The following is a 17,178-nucleotide window of genomic DNA, read 5'->3' on the forward strand; positions in this document are numbered from 1 at the left end:
GACACGAGACAGATTAACAAGAGAAGATGACCAAATTTAATTACATATGTATGTACGGGAGCTCCACATACATGAGTGTCACAGACACAAGGGGAAATTAGGTATATATGACATCCTGAGCTAAGGATGAGGTAAGTTACCTGAGGTTTCAGAAGGGAAGAAGGTCATTCACAGGGTGATAAGAACAGATCAGATTTTTGGTAATTAGAAGTTTGTCTTTCTCTGTAGATTAGTCTTAAAAAGTTATTTCTAGTAAACTCTTATTATAGGCAATTCTCCTAATTTAAATTCTTTTTTTTTTAAGATTTTATTTATTTTTAGAAAGGAGAGAGAAAGAGAGGGAGATAAACATCAATGTGTGGTTGCCTCTCGTGCGCCCCCAACTGGGGACCTGGCCTGCAACCCAGGCATGTACCCTGACTGGGAATTGAACCTGTGACCCTTAGGTTCGCAGCCAGCACTCAATCCACTGAGCCACACCAGCCAGGGTTTAAATTCTTTAAGGTGAAAGTTTCTCATGATGCTGCAGGGTCTCAATTGCCTTCAGTTCAAAATAATTCACATGCCAAAGCAACACATCTTCGAGAGGCCCATTCTGAACACTTTCACCTCTAGGACCGTAGAGCTAACCAAGCTACTACCCTTGAACCCTATAAAAATCTCTGTCCTCGGCCATGTGAAATAGCAGCTGTGTCTGAAGCTCACCACTGACCATTCCTATCTTCATCATGTCCCATTAGAGGCATAGGAAGATTTCTTACTTTTTGGAAAAACACATTTGTCTCTTAAGGCTACCAGTGGAGGGTCTTGGCAAAACCTAGGTCCTCCCAACTGGGGATACAGTGGACATGATTGTGTCTATGGCAGAGGACAAGCAGAATACAGTGGAAATCTCTGCAAACACAGGAGGAGACAGGCTTAGATGTGCTTTGGGGCATGTCCTACAGTACTTTTATTGTCCACTGAGGCTCACCCACAAGATACATTGCATCTGGAAGGGCTCAGGGCCCAATAAGCCACCCCCTGGGGGACTTGCCACCTTGGAGAGGTTCCCAGTGTTTCTCCAGAATAGAGCAAGCTCTTCATTTTGAACACTTGCTATCCCAAGTCAGGTGATCTAGTCTATTCTGGGACATTTTTAACAATTAGAAATTCCTTCCTTCTCTCTGAACTCCATCTCTCCCCATGATTGTCTTGTACTCATTTTTGTAGATATTAATACCATGTGAGTTTCCACAAATGCACAATTTGTTAGCAGGCATCAAAATGGAAAATCTCTCCTATAGAAACACTAGCACTAGTGTGTAATATGAAGGTGTATAGGGGAACTATAATAGTGCTCGCCCTGGTACTGGGACTCTTCAATCAAAACTGAAACGACCACATAGAGGAAATAACTGCATTAAGCAGGAGAATGGATGAGATGTCCTCAAATACTCTTCCACTCAGAAGTCCTTGATTTACTCCATCTCAGGTAGTGAGGGAAGCAGGCTCTCTGCTCTCGCTTCCTGTCCTCTCTGTCTCACTTGTTTCTCCTCACAAGTCATGGGGTTTCATGGATGGAGAGGAGACTAGGATCAGGTGTCCCTAAGGTGTCTGAACCACCTCCTCTCGTTATGCTGAGGAAGGGAATCCAAGGTCCCCCTCCAGAAAAAAACTCTGTTCATGGAGGGTCCAATGCATCCTTCCCAGGCACATACTCTTCTGCAGTCATGAGACTTAGAGGGCCTGACAAAGGGGCAACAACAGGAGTAGCCACAGGGACTACAGCAAGTGCTTTGCATGTGACAGCAGCCAAGTCTGCAGGCCCAGAACAGATGAACGCAGCAATGACAGGAGCATCCAGCAAGGGTCCAGAAAGGAGCACAGCCAGCAAGACCATGGCAGGAGGGGGGATGCTGCCACCTAACCTCACAGTGTGTGAACTGGATGGAGGAAGGTGCTGTGAGCTTGTCCTAGGAGGGTGTTGTTTGCCAGGAGCCAGTCTCCCCAGAGGGCAGCAGGAGTGTGGCAACCACTAAGACCAGTGAGCCTAGTGTAGGAACAGCTAAAGGTCTGGAGATGGGACTCCTCACCTCAACCACACAAAACGAAGGCTCTGCGAGTGAATGGGGTAGAAGTCACAGCCTCCCAGGACAATGGCAAAGCCCAGAAGGAATAAGGAGGCCAGGTAAGGCAAGTCAATCCAAAAGTTATCTCCTTAACCAGCCAAAGAATCAGCAGAGAGGGTGCTATGGGTTGGATTTTGCCCTAACTCCAAGCACCTGTGAATGTGACCTTATTTGGAAATAGGGTCTTTGCAAATGTAATCAAGGTAAGATGAGGTTATTAGAATGGGCCCCAATCCATTAAGGAAGGGTTTCTTATAAGAAGGGGAAATCGGGACACAGACCAACACACACAGAGGGAAGAAAGTGTAGAGATACACAGGGAAAAGACAGCTATGTAAGGACAAAGGCAGAGATTGAGGTGATGCATCTACAAGCCAAGCACTGCCAAGGACTGCTGGCAACCATCAGTAGCTCAAAGAGGCAAGGGAAGATTTCCTTCTAGATCCTTCAGGGGAAGCTTGGCTTTGCCAACACCTCAAAGCAGGAAGACTGGGACTCAGAGAATTGTCCCTAAGAGAATCGTTCCAGCTTTCCTCACTGCATTTTAATTAAATAGAGAGGAAAACCACAGCATCTGAGAATCAAACACTTACATGTGTGTTTCAGGAGAGAACTATGAGAATGTGTATAGCAAAATAATTTGAGACAGCAAAACACTGGAAACAGCTCAAATGTCCATCTAAAAGAAAACTGATCAACTGTTGTAAATGCATCAGCACAATGCCATAGAACAGTGAAAATGAATAGTGGCCATACACATTAGCGTGAATGAACATCGCACAATGTTGAGTAAACCAGCAACACAGAGAAGAATGTATTCAATATATCATATAGTTTCATCTAAAAACAAGACCAAACAACATACTGTTTAGAATATATATTTAATAAAACTGTGAAGAAAAACAGTGATTCTGGTAAGGAATAGGAAGTTTATATGAAGCAGTTACAGAAACAGAGGGAATCAGAATGAACAGAGGTTTAAATTGGTTTAACCTACAAAGAAACAGTCTCACACAGCAGAAGAACAAAAGCCAAGGAGCTTAGGAAGAGCAGGGTTCCCCTGGTCCAGGAGACTGCTTTACTCTTTGAGTTGCCTTCACAACAGAACAAGTCCAGCCCAGCCAAGGCAGAAGAAAACCCCTCTCCTAACCTCTCCTCTTGCCCACATGACTGAGACAATTTAGGACACGTGTTCACAGCCCCACCCCCACAAGCAGCCAGAGGAATGCTGTGTGCTGGTTGGCTTACCCCTGGCTTCTGGACCAATCCCTCCAACATGAACACATGTAGTAAAAGCAAGTAAGGTGGCAAACTACTGGGGTAGAAAGAGAATGCAGCCCCAACCCTGTCCTGGTTTCTCCTGCTAGTATGAAAAGAATGCCTAGGAATAAAGAACCAGAATGAGGCAAGAGGAACCGAGGGTGTACAATGTGTCAGCAGGATGGGATATAAGAATACATGGCTAAGCACAAGGAAGCGCATCCACACGATCAGAACAAAGGTAATGGCAAATTTTTATCAAATGTCTGTCATGCACTGGACACTCTACAAAGGTCCTCCCATGTATTCCTCAATACAATCCTATGTTTGTTTCATCATACCCACTTTACAGAAGAGGAAACAGACTCAGAAAGATTCACTATCTTGTCCAAGGTCACAAAGCTAGGAAATGGGGGAGCCAGCATTCAAATCAGAGGCACAATCTCCAAAGTTCATGCTCTTTCCACTGAGAGGCTGGATAGAAGAATAGCAGGATGGGCAGCAAGGCTGTCCTTGATCTCACCAAGGTGTCTAAGCCAGTTGCTTCTAAGGCGACGCCTCGCTGCTCAGGCCCATGCACCTCTAGGACGAGGAGTGGCAGTAAACCCACTGCTCCTGAATGCGCTAGCCTGGTTATCACAGCACTACTTAAGAGGATTTGGAGACAGCCTCAAATCCACCCTCCATGTCTTTTAACTAATGCCCCTGTGGACAATAAAGGAACCACATACTAAACCTGGCAAGCCCAGGGGAGGCTTGGATGGGGGGGTTTACAAAGCCAGAGACCAAAGTAATCACATACGGTGGTCTCAACATAAAAATTCCTAACTAAAAGCGGGTCATGGTGAGTAGTCACATCTTAGGCCTGTAGATTCCTTGACAAAGATTGACAAAGATCAGTCTTTAACCTTGAAATTATCTGTTGTCTCTGTGCATCTAACATACCTAGTAAATGTGAGAGTAATCTTCTCTTCCAGACCCCTCGAAGGCACAACCGCTGGCACCAGAGCATGAGACCATGTTGTTATCTTGTTGCCCACATACCCTCTGTATGTGCTGCAAATGTTGATTATCCTGGACCCACCAATGTAAAAAGAAGTGTTTCTCCATTTGGTTTTTCATCCCATCTCAGAGATCTTCCCCTCTTTGCTTCTCCCATCTTCTTAATCTACCACCAACGAATTTCATGTAACCTCCCCTATGTCTCCTCCTTTGAGTCTAATGTATAAAGTAAGTTGCAAAACTGCCATTCTTCAGAGCACTGTCTCAATCTGTTGAGATTTTGCTTCCTGGCAATCATCAGTTTGGATCAAATAAGACTTTTCTTAGGCTGGATGTTCTTTCAGCAACACCCCTCACCCAGAGATTACTATCTGGTCAATTTCTACCTCTGCAGAAAAAACCCACAAAACTATTCTCTTATTTCAGATCTTTTTGTCATACTGGGTGAACCAGAGTTTCCAATCAATGTGCCCTCTCCTCTCCCAACCCCCTACCCAAACCACAGCCCCTGAAGGGACAGCCCTACATAAGACATGATTCTGCCTGTCCCCTCTCTCCACAAGCTGTGCCAATTACATGTGGGTGGACATCTGACTCAATGATGTAACACTTACTGAACCATCAGATTTACATCGAAAGAACACTTCTACCCCACAGAATAGACTCAAAAATCACCTGCAAGCAGAAAATTCTCATCTCTAGGACAAATTCCAGTTGCTTTGTTTCTAGTCTCTTAATTTTCATTTGGTTGAGATTTCAAGAAAGGTAAAAGTCACCAAGAAATGAAGAACAATTAGCATTTATTACAATTATGAAAAAAACTCCAATTTTCATGGAGTTTCTAACAGTGCAAAGACTTAAAAGGACTTACTTCTTTCCTTCCAAAACACAGCAAGATAGACGTATTTCTTTAAAAAAATTATCAGTCTACCCAAACTCACCTCTTATTAGCTGACTACTATTCTCCTTCCTTATAATGACACATTGTCACCCCATCTGCACTGTCTTCTGAAAACTTGTGTTCACTGGGAAAAGCAACAAGCTTATTACTTTAGGGTTCAGATTTCACCCTTCCGTCCTTGCCCCCACTGCGCTCCCAAGTCTTCCTTTCCACTCTCCCCTTCCCACAGCCCTTCTCTCTCCCTTTCTTTTTGGACTGTGGAAAGAATCGATTAAGCTCTCTGTCCAACATTTGCAGCAGGCTTCTTTCTCTTTACTGAGACTTCTTCAGCTGTGGGGAGACACAGGTCCCAGTTGGGCATTGTTGCAGAGCCCATGGGCTGAAGGGGCGGGTGAGGGGGTTCCAGTCCAGCAGATGCCTTTTTTTGTCAAAGACAAAGGCCCCCATCAAGCCTCTCCACTTTCCAGCACTTTCATCCCCCTCAGATCAAAGGGTTGCTCTGCATATGAAAGGCGCCACCCATTATGTGGTGCACATTCGCCCTGCACCACCCCACCAGCCTCCCAGCTTTCCAAACAAAGGGCCTCACATCTGTTCAGGCCCAAGCCTCACCTTCTGGGGCGTTGGGTTGTTGCTTTTCTTAGTTCACTTTTGAGAGCCATTCAGGCCCTTGTGGTATGGTTACAGGGCAGGCGGGTAAGGACCCAGAGAAAGAAGACCTACCAAAGAAGGACTCCTGGTAGCTAACTAAGTTCAAACTGAAAAGCAAAGCCTAGCAGAATTTTTAAAACAGAGGCCTCACCTGCAAACCACACAGGAGGGAGAAGCCTGCACTAAGCCCCCTGCCTACCACACTGAACAGCCTACATGCACTGTGTTCCTGCCATCTGGACCAGCCCTTATAAAGGAGTTCCTGAAATAGTATTTTAGCGAATAGGACTGAAGTTTTCTCCATCCAATTGGAGCTACATAGCTACAGCCCATCAGCATCTTCACCAACTAATCAAAGAGCTGCCATTGTGACCAATCAGCACAGTGCTTTTTGGACCAATCAAACTAAGAGACTTTGGACCCCTCATTTGCATGAGGACAATCAGGGACCTAGGGAGTTCTGTCTATATAAGTCAGCTCCCCTCTGGCTCCAAGAGTGTATAGTAGTCCCTCTCTATATCGCAGTTGACTTATCGCGGCCTCACTGTATCACGGGATTTTTAAAAAATATTATATTTAATTATTTATCATGGATTTTTCACTATATCACAGGATTTTGCGGTACTGTATATGTATGTTGTTAAAGTTACATAGGTTTAAGAGTGTAGAATATGTTTAAGAACATAAATAGTGTCTATAAAAGTGTGGAAAAGGTTAATAAGGGAATGGGAAAGGTTAATAAGGGACTGGGAATGGTTTATAAGTGTGTGGGAAGGGTTTATAACGCCTTAAAATATATATAAATACTAAAATAAATGTGAAGTTCCTACTTTACGGATTTTCACCTATCAGGGGGGGTCTAGAACGTAATACCCGCGATAAGTGAGGGAATACTGTACTTCCCCTTTTCATTGAAGTCTGAAGACTGCATTTCCCTGGTTCCCTGCTGAAACATCAAAAAGGTGAAATATCAAAGACATCTCACCAGAGTAGAGCAGAGAGCTACCTAGTCAGAGAGGGACCTGGCACCAGGGTGAACTATCCTAGGGCCTCCTAACAGCCAGAGTTGTTTCATAATTGAGTTGTTTGTATTGAATAAAGTTTCCTCCCTCATGGCAACCCAAATTGGGGATTTCTATTGGTGTTGAATTGATGCCAACAACCACTGACCATCGATTGGGAAGAGAAAGGTCTTCCTGTATCCTCAGACCATTCAGCACAGCAAATATTTAAGACACCTTAAGGATTCTTGGCCTTTGCCTCCCCAACCTCACTAAGTATCCAGGCAATGGGAATGTCCTCAAGTTCATTTATTTTCTCTCATCCCAGCTACTCTTTAAAATCCCTCCTCCTTCTTAATCTAAAAGGGGGTTATTCCTTTAGAAAAAAAGTAAGATGATGATGAAAGACCTACTCCATTTTTTGTTGTGTGAATAGATGCTGCCATACACTTTTTGGATATTAGGTCTGCTTTTTAGGGGGAGAAAAAGTACTTCTTAAAACTTGGACCTGAGCTCTTCTCAGCAAAAGACTGAAGCATGAGGACTAGTGATTCTGATCTTCAGTGACATTCCAAACCGAAGTGCCATTTTGTAAATGATGAGGTTCCTGAACACCAGAACACATGGAGAAAACCTGGAAGAGTGCACCAGGCAGACTGGGTCTTCCCTCTCTTCTCTCCTTCCACCACCTGAACACCCTTCAAGCTTTCTCCTCTCCTACTCCCCTTGGTCAGGTCTCCTGACCACTCTCTCTCTTTTCTACCCAGTCCACATACTGCACTGACTTCAGATGGCTGACTGAGCACATACATCTGTTACAAATTGAACTGTGACCCCACCACCCAAAATTATATGTTGAAGACCTAGCCCCAGTGTGACTGTATTTAGGGACAGGACTTCTAAGGAGGTAATTAAGGTTAAATAAGGTCAATAAGGGTGGGGCCCTGATCCCATAGGACTGCATTCCTTATCAGGAGAGGAAGAGATGCCAGTTTTCTCTCCATGCATGCACAGAAAAAAGGCCATGTAAAGACACAGCAAAAAGGCACCCATCTGCAAGATGAGGAGAGAGGCCTCATCGGAAACTAACCCTGCCAGCACCTTGATTTTGTACTTTGAGCCTCCAGATCTGTGAGAGCATCAGTTCTGTTGTTTAAGGTGCTCAGTCTGTGATATTCTGTGATGGCAGCCCGATATGACTAATACTTCTCTTCCCTCAAATCTCACACAATGCTGGGGTAACAAGAATAAATCCCAATCTGTCCAAGGCCAAGGCCTTGAAAGTTACAACCTCTGCTAAGCATTCTGGACTGTCTCAGCCCCTCCCTAGAAAACTCCATTCTTTTAATTTCTGCCCTGCAAGGTAATTCTCCCTTAAATTGTTTAAAGTTCTGACAAGATAAACAAGCTTCAGGAACCACAAACTACAAAGCTCGTATGAAGAACCCCATGAAAAGCAAAATAAAGCTAATTGCACACACTTAACTGCATTTTGACCTGTTACTGGGGCTAATTAGGCCTAAGTGGTAAGCAGTTCATCTAAATGGCTACACACTGTATTACTCTTAAGAGTCCAACCTGCCTTTCTCTTATTTTGGATTTCCTCCAATATACAAGATCAGCATCCATGTCAGCCTGTCCCTTGTACAACAAATACAGGATGATCACAACCAAGCCCACATAGAGCACAAGGGAATCAAACATCTTCCTCCCCAGCTGCCTCAGTTCCCAGACTCCAGGGGTCTCCCTCCTGATGGCCCAGGGTCCTTGACTAACTCCAGCACCCCTAAAGTAGTGGCCAGTGTCTCAGCCCCCACAGCTGACACTCAGCTGTCACTTCCGCCTGAACACAGAGCACACTGAGATTTCCCTGCCACATCTCCCAACTCACCCCTACACAAACACTCGCATAGTCACCCAGCTGCCACCATTCAGCCAGCATGTGCGTCGGAATCACCTGGAGGGCTGGTTACAGCCAAGTTCCCAGATGACACTGATGCTGCCAGTCCAGGACACACTTTGAGAACCACTGGTTTGGCCTAAACATCATAGGTAGGAAATGGTGGCCCTATCCAGCTTATGGCTAAGTCTTAGTTTTACTATACAATGTGTTAAATTTTTCAGGTAGTTACCAACACTTAAAAACCAGGAGTCTTGCCAGAAAACTGCAGACTTCTGACTTCTCTCAAAAAAATACAAAGGTCTGGGAATTGCACGAAGGTGGTCAGAAGTATAAACTTCCAGTTATAAGATAAAGATATATAGGAAAGTTGTTAAGAGAGTAAATCCTAAGAGCTCTCATCACAAGGAAACAAACATACTTTTTTCTTTTTCTTTTTTTTATATCTATACAAGATAATGGATGTTAACTAAACTTATGTGGTAATAACTTCACAATATATGAAATTCAAATAATTATGCTGTACCCCTTAAATGTATGCAGTATTGTATATCAGTTATATCAATAAAACTGAAGAAAAGAATAAATTATATAATGCACTTCCAAATTATTAATTAAAAAATAGGAAGGTCTAGCTACACTAGGGACAGATTTCCATAGAGCCAGCAATTGACTGGAACCAAGTAGCCACGGCCCTCTTCATGTTTTCGCCCCCGCGAATGCCACGGTTCCTGTTACTCCCTACTCCCAACACAGGCCAGCTTCATTCATTCATGTTACCTCCCCAGCCCCTATGGATATTTAAGTTTATGATCTTTGTCACTTGCCCAGTCGTTTTGTGGGACAAATCCAAAGAAGCTGGATTAGTGGGTCAATATGACAGGTAGTACACACTGCAAAAAGGATACAGATACCATTTTCAACTCATAATAACACAAAATGGGATAAGTCAGTTAGCTCGATGATACTCTTTTTAGGTTGGACATTTTAAATTAACCAATAGCAGTTCTCACATTACTTTCCCTTTTGGCTCCACTCTAAGTCCTCTAATATCTTAAATAAGCAGCCAGCTAAACTTACCATTTTCTTCCCTAACTTCTGGCACCCAAAGTTCTGTGTCCACATCCTTTAAGGGCATCCTCAAAAACTACAATACTGTGCTACAAGAGAATTAGCCACAATGCAAGTGCCTACTATATTCTCAGCATTGCTGGATACCACTCCCTCTTTCACACATACACAAACACACATACACACACACACACACAATGTATACACAGATTTGCAGCTTGAATTGGATACCTACAATGAGGCACCTTTGAAATGATGCCAAGATCTACCCCCTTGCCCAACTTTTGCAACTTTGCCCTGGGTACCTGTTATAGGCTGAACTGTGTCCCTCAAAAATTCATTTTGAAATCCTAACCCCCAATACCTCAGACTGTGGCTGTATTTGGAGACAGGGCCTATAAAGAGGTGATTAATTTAAATGAGGTCAGTAAGGTAGGCCCTAGTCAATCTGACTGGTGTTCTTACAAAAAAGAGGCAATTAGGACACAGATGTGTACAACAGGAAGACCATGTGATGACACAGGATAAAGACAGCCCTCTACAAGCCAATGAGAGAAGCCTCAGATGAAACCAAGTCTAAAGAAACCTTGACCTCAAAGTTCGAAAAAATTTCACAGATTTTCTTTTCCTCTAAAATTGTGAGAAAATTAATTCCTGTTGTTTCAGTCACCCAGTCTGTGGTACTTTGTTATGGCAGCCCTGGAAAACTAATATAGTCCCTTACATTCCCTGAAGTTATTTAACAATGATTTCTACTTCATCTCCTAAGTGATACACCAGCAAAGCAAGAATAAAACTCCAGTCTTGTCCTGTCAGAATCCCTTCACTGATCCCCCTCCTTCCACTTATTTTCTCTCTCTCATTGCCCACTGTTTCTCTCTTCTGTCCTCCAGGTAATGGCACCTATATTGTGAACTGTCATAGTGCACAGCAAGAGCAGGGAAAGGGGGAGGAGGTGGCTTGGCAGAAGTGGAAAAGGTCTGCAATGAGAAGGACTGCAGAGCAGGTGCCCAAGGAGGGGCTGGCGAGGTTCTTGGAAGTTTCAAATCCAGCAGGCAGGAGCCACAGCGGAGGTCGGGGGGACCACAGTCAGGTATCAGGACCCTGAGCTTGGGTTCAGTCACAAATTATCTCAACATTTTCTCTCTGCTCAACACTAGATTTACAGGGCCACCCATCAGGGGTTTTTACCCAGAAGCATTTTAAAATCACCTCTGGGCCTGGGTTGGGTCAACAACATCAGCAGTCTCAATAGACAGCATCCAGGCTATGACCGCTGCAAACTGGGGGCCCTGCTGAAGCCCCAGACAGCAGGGAACACTCCCAGAGCATCCTCCCCCTGAGTGGTCAGTTGACAGCACCCCACCTGTTGATGTCCTGCTCAGTGACAGCAACATACCTGCCAAGAGCAGAGGCTAAGTGTGAGCCTGGTCCTCACCTGGGGAGAATGTGGGTTGGCAGGGATGGGATCTCTTACGTTAGTTGTCCACATTTTATGATTCCACAGCCCTTGCCGAGCTGGCACCTTTAAGGTCTGAATGACTGCAAATAGAAAGGGAAGGGCCTCATGGAAGTGTGGGAGGGAAGACAGCACAAATATGTCAGAAAGGATAGAGGAAAAGATGACAGAGAAGAGGAGCCATAATGCTGTGGGTGACATTCTACAACGGCACCAAAAGCCACCTCTAGAGTCCGGGGAGGCCTCACTCCATTCCTGAGCCATGGAACACCTAGTTCTTCTGAGACTTTCACTGGTTCCTAGGAGGTCCCAAGTAACAGCTGGCACCAGTCCCACTTGTCTTCTTGCCCTTCCCTTACCCCCCTCCTCCTAGTAGTACACTCTGCCTCATCCACCCCTGCTAGGGAGGCCGACTCAGTAGAGGGATGGAGAGTTCTCCCTCCCCCTAAGGAGACATACTGGGGAGTCACTTCTAGAATCCAGGGGTGTCCTGGGGCTGATCCACCAAGGAAGATCTGGCTGTGACGATTCAAAGGAGCTCTCCACTCCCAGCCTAGTTCACCACAGCAGGTGACAAGGACATGGGTCAGACACAAGGCTGCAGTGTCCCTTGAAGTTCTTCGCTTATGACCCCAAAGGCTGCCAAGCAGGCTCAGATCCAGCTGAGGTCAGAACCCCAACAGCACGTGTGGTAGCCATGTAAGTGGACAAAAATACCTAAGTATTTTTAAGTCACTTTGGATTTTAGAGGGACAGCCCAGAGCCGGGGACAGCAGGACTGCTGCCTCCTTTACCTTTAAGTCCCTAAAACAAGAAACAGAGTGCTGAGCCCATGCTGAGTGCTTAAGAAATGTGTCCCAAATAAGGACTACCAAAGAAGACTCAAGCCGTGAACAGGCCTATTTCCAGCTCACGGATATCACACCCAGCCATAAGGGATACAGTTAATCTCATTTTCCATTTCTGGTAAAAAAATAAGAAGTTAAAGAGGTGGCCAAGGTGAACAAATGCTGTGGAAGGCCCCCTGCGAGAGTTGATGGTTCAGCCTGGACTTCCAGTATATGAAGACAGTGCCCATTCATGTCTATGGTGACAGCTCCATGTGGGAGCAGGGACAAGGTCAATTCAAGGAATAAATGTCACAGGCCTAGGGTATTTACAGTAACTTCAGCACTTCACCCAGCTATGCATAAGAACACAAAATATTATATAACAATGTTGGGAAAATGTAAAAAGGCAAAAGAATGAGATAAAAGCAAAAAAATTGGACTTTGTGTGACTTTTAAGATGCCAGTCTTAACACAGCTATTAGCCTGTATCCAACTTTTTAAGATAATTAGCACACACTCATGTTGTATACCATTTTAGCCGAGGTATCTACAAATTCGCTGGCCTCACGTGAGTCTTTCTAAGCTCTGCCCATTGAAATCCAACTTCCACACATTTATTTATTTATTTTTTTAAGATTTCATTTGTTTATTTTTTTAGAGTAAAGAGAAGGGAGGGAGAAAGCAAGGGAGAGAAACATCAACATGTGAGAGACACATTGCCTCTTGCACAACCCCAACTGGGGACCTGGCCCACAACCCAGGTATGTGCCCTGATTGAGAATCAAACTGGTGACCTTTAGGTTTGCAAGCTGGCATTCAATCCACTGAGCCACACCAGCCAGGGCAACTTCCACACATCTTGCCTGACTGACACTCAGCAGAGACCCACTCATTATCCAACAGCCACTCAAGAGCCCCTCCCACATACCAGACACCATGCTAAGAGCTGGGTGGGGTACAAGGACCAAGAGAGCGGAGCCCAGCTTTTGAGGAACCAGCACCTTTGGGGGAAGGCATCATCAGGGCTCCAGAAGAAGCTTCCCCACAGATGCTGAGAGGACAGTGGAGGGTCACTCTGGGCTTGGGAAGTCTTCAGACAGGAAATAACGTGTAAACTAAATCAGCCACCAGCCAGAGGGATAGCATTGGAAAGGGTTCCCAGCAGAGAGACAGTGTGTGCCCATAAAGCTCAAACGCCACAAAGATTAAGGATGTGTACATTCATAAACAAGTCTGCCCATACTTCAGGACCCAGTTCCCTTTCAGAGAGTTCACATCTTTTTTTCTATGCCTTTATTTTAAACCAAACCTACCAAGGAAGAATAAAATGTCAAGATCTCCATCTTCAAGCACATTCCATTTCAAATACGGAAAATGGAACAGTCACCCACCAGCACTGCAGTCAAAGACGAGACCACACACTTTTAGTGAGATTTCTGATGAGAGAGCAGGAACTTCCTCAGCACATGTGACTGGTGAATCTGGCTGGTGGCAGTACTCAGAAGCAGAACTAGATGAGAAAACAGGAGACTGGGGAGCCCAGACCAGCCCTGCCCAGTCTCTGTAACCCCAGGCTATCTGCCAGGGTTACTCCGTTAACTGTCCCAAGAGGCCTCTGCTCCCTGAACCACCCACAATCACACTCTAACCATGGTATCTGAGAACGGACTTGCCAGCCTCATGGGGTTGTTCTTAAGATCCAACACACTAATGGGAGAATGCATGGAAAGACCTGTAAGCTATATAAAACAAGGCACTGTGTGGTATTCCTGGGGTCAGTCTCCCCTGGGACTGGAAGATCCACCCCTTCCTCAAAGAATCTGACCCTCTGTCTTCAGGAAGTTTTCTCAGGCCAGCCAGCCCCTCCTAGCCCCGACTCTTCTCACATTCATCAACAACAGCTGGGGATTGAAAGACAGGGCCTCTTTCTAGGATTTGTCCTTCCTCATCATTCAGACCCCAAGTCCCTGGGGACAAGGTTGCTTTCACCATTCCATCCCGCTCTGGACTGTTCAATATCTTAAAGCCAGGTATTTCTTCTATTAAGTGACTGACCCAACTAAGGAGAACTTGCTCCAGAGAAGCAAGATCCATCTTCCCCAAGACCCTAAAACTACGACTCAAGAAATGTACTTGTTTATAAGACCCAGGAGTATGTCCACTGCAAGGCAGTGGTTTTCAACCGGTGTGCCACAAGAATTTTGAAAACATGCAGTATCTGACTAGTCAGAGGCACAGACCTCTTTTCCCTTAGATTGTCAAATTAAAAATGACAACAGCCAACACAGTCGTTGTCCAGTATGAATGAATCAAAATTATACCTATTTTTGGTCAAAGCAGCTTAAAAATATTTTTTTTTTTGGCGTGTCACAGAATCTTAGTAATTAGTTTATGTGTGCCATAAGATGAAAAAGGTTAAAAATCGCTGCCTTAAGTTTTCACTTTTGGGGGGAAAAATGGCTTTTCAGCAGAGACAGTGAGTTATTAGTGTCCTAGGAGTTAAGAGGGCAAGAAGTGGGAGTGAAACCTGCACCTGGAAAGTACAGAAGAGTTAAGAGCCGAAAGGCAAATATGAAATATGTGAGTGCCATCTATTGGCAAGAGTAAACAATAACAAAGAAACGATTCTTTGCCAACAGCAAATCAGGTAAGAACACTTATGCATCAGCTAAAGAGCACTCTGGGGGCCTGGCTGGGTAGCTCAGTTGGTTAGAGTGTCATACCAATATGCCAAGGTTGCAGGTTCAATCCCTGGTCAGGGCACATTCAAGATCAACCAATGAATGCATAAATAAGTGGAACAAGTCAATGTTTCCCTAAATAAATAAATAACACTTGAGGCTTACAAAAAACTTTTAAATCCAACTAACTGCCTCTTGGGATACTGAACGTCCAAGGTAAAGGTGTTGCACGTGGAAAACAGAGGGCAGCCCCAGATCTGGCTAAAATCATATTGGTTTTCAGATAGATCTGGCTAAAATCATATTGGTTTTCAGATCCCATGACTCAGACCCCAAACCTATGTGTGGCTGCGTCCCAAAGGCCAGACTGAGGCTGTCTCAAATTCCCATCCCACTCTACCCAGACTTTGAAGTGGGCAGGAAAATCCTGTGGTTAGCTAGAATCCTCCCCATTAGCCTCTCGGCAGAAGCAGATGTGCTTGGAGCCTTGTGCACAGATGCCTGTTGGAAATCATTTCTCTAGGAAACCCTAAATCTTCAATGGGAATCCACCTGTGTGGATGGGAAGGAAGTAAGGTGACTCAGAGGTGAGATCTGCATTGCTTGAGCCTCCAGCCCTGAGCTCACGTGCTTCATTCACAGAAGTAATGGCAATGCAGCTGGCAGGACCAAGCAGCTATGCACTTTGCTCAAAGATGTTCAGGACAGTGATTCTCCTTGGCAGGGTGGGGAACAAGGGGCTTCTGGGGAGTTGGTGCTGTTCTGTTTCCTGTCCTGGGTGCTGGGGATGTGGCCATGTTAGTGAAAATTTATCAAGTACACTTTTCTGTATAGTTATGCTCCAATAAAAACTTTATGCTAACTTCCTGAGGTGATGAAAATGTTCAACAAATTAATCCAAATGGTGGTTATATGGGTACATGTGTATGTTAAACATCACTGAGCTGTACACTAAGGTTGTATTTTACTGTTTATAAATAAAACATAGGGGAGTTATGCTAAAAAAGAAAGTCTCAGGAATATGTCATAAAATCTTTTCCTCCTAAATTTAAGTAACTCTAACCTCACCAGCTTAACCTCAAGGTCCTCTAAAAACTTTTAGTTTATAAATAATAAATGCCTGCATATGAACATTAAGAATGTGTCATGAAATCAGTGATACTATAGTGTATAACTGTAGTGCTCTAAAATGTCTCTTAAATGTATTATCTTAAGAGACAGTGCCACACACTTTCCTCCAAAGATGTCTTGCTTAAGATAATAATTTACTTCCAAGCCTTTTTCCCTTCCAATTGGAAGTATAAAAGAAAGTTTGGCTCTGATATGGAAGCAACCCAAGTACCCATCAATAAATAAGTGGATTAAAATGTTGTGGTATATAATGGAACATTAAGTGGCCATAAAAGAGAATAAAATCTTACAATTTGGATGGACCTAGAGGGTATTATGCTAAGTGAAATCAGTCAATCACAAAAAGACAAATACCATGTGATTTCACTTATATGTGGAATCTAAAGAACAAAATAAACAAACAAAACTGAAATAGACTTATAGACACAGAGAACAGACTGATGGTTGCCAAAGTAGAAGAGGGTTAGGGGAACTGGGTAAAAAAGAAGGGATTAAGAAGTACAAATTAATAGTTACAAAACAGTCACACATGGATGTAAAATACAATATAGGAAATATAGTCAATAATATGCTGATAACTATGTATGGTGCCAGGTGGGTACTGGAAATATCAGGGGACCAATGCTATACACCTGAAACTACTACAAAATAATAGTGAATGTAAACTGTAATTGAGAAATAAATTTTTAAGTTCTTTTTCAAAAATAAAATAAATATTTGTTAAATGAAAAAGAAAGGTTTGACTCAGGTAAAAATGCTCACAAATTTCAAAGTTGTCAAGTCAAAATCGATGAGCCTTTGAATCAAAGCACCTTTCTTTTACAAAACACTGTATTAAATGTGGACAATGAAAAAGTTAGAACAGTGGCTCTTTAGGTTTCCAAAATAATGCAAGAAAACTCCCCCAGGAGATAGATGCAATTAGCAGTCCCTTACTTTGCCTATAAATCTCATTGTGTCAAACAAATACTAAATTTTAGCATCTAAGTATTTATTAATATAACAGGATTTTAGCAAGGTAAATTCCCTAAAAATTTCACTATTAATTCAGGAACACTATTTTTAGTCTGTTGAATGTCCTTAAATTCTTTAAATAACAATCTGAGCTCAGCACTTTAAGATCTGCTAAAGGCCTAGATAGTTGGGTTTTATTCCCGAGGCCAAGCACTGAGAATATTTG

At 43.7% G+C, this 17,178-nt stretch overlaps 1 protein-coding gene across 3 annotated transcripts in view; it reads right to left on the reverse strand.

Moving 5' to 3' along the window:
* Nucleotides 1-17,178, reverse strand: part of TRABD2A (TraB domain containing 2A) — a 52,594-nt gene that overhangs the window by 26,499 nt on the left and 8,917 nt on the right. The window lies entirely within an intron of this gene.

Source organism: Furipterus horrens, unplaced genomic scaffold, assembly GCF_987537825.1.
Source record: "Furipterus horrens unplaced genomic scaffold, mFurHor1.1.pri manual_scaffold_6, whole genome shotgun sequence".
Lineage (NCBI taxonomy): Eukaryota > Metazoa > Chordata > Mammalia > Chiroptera > Furipteridae > Furipterus > Furipterus horrens.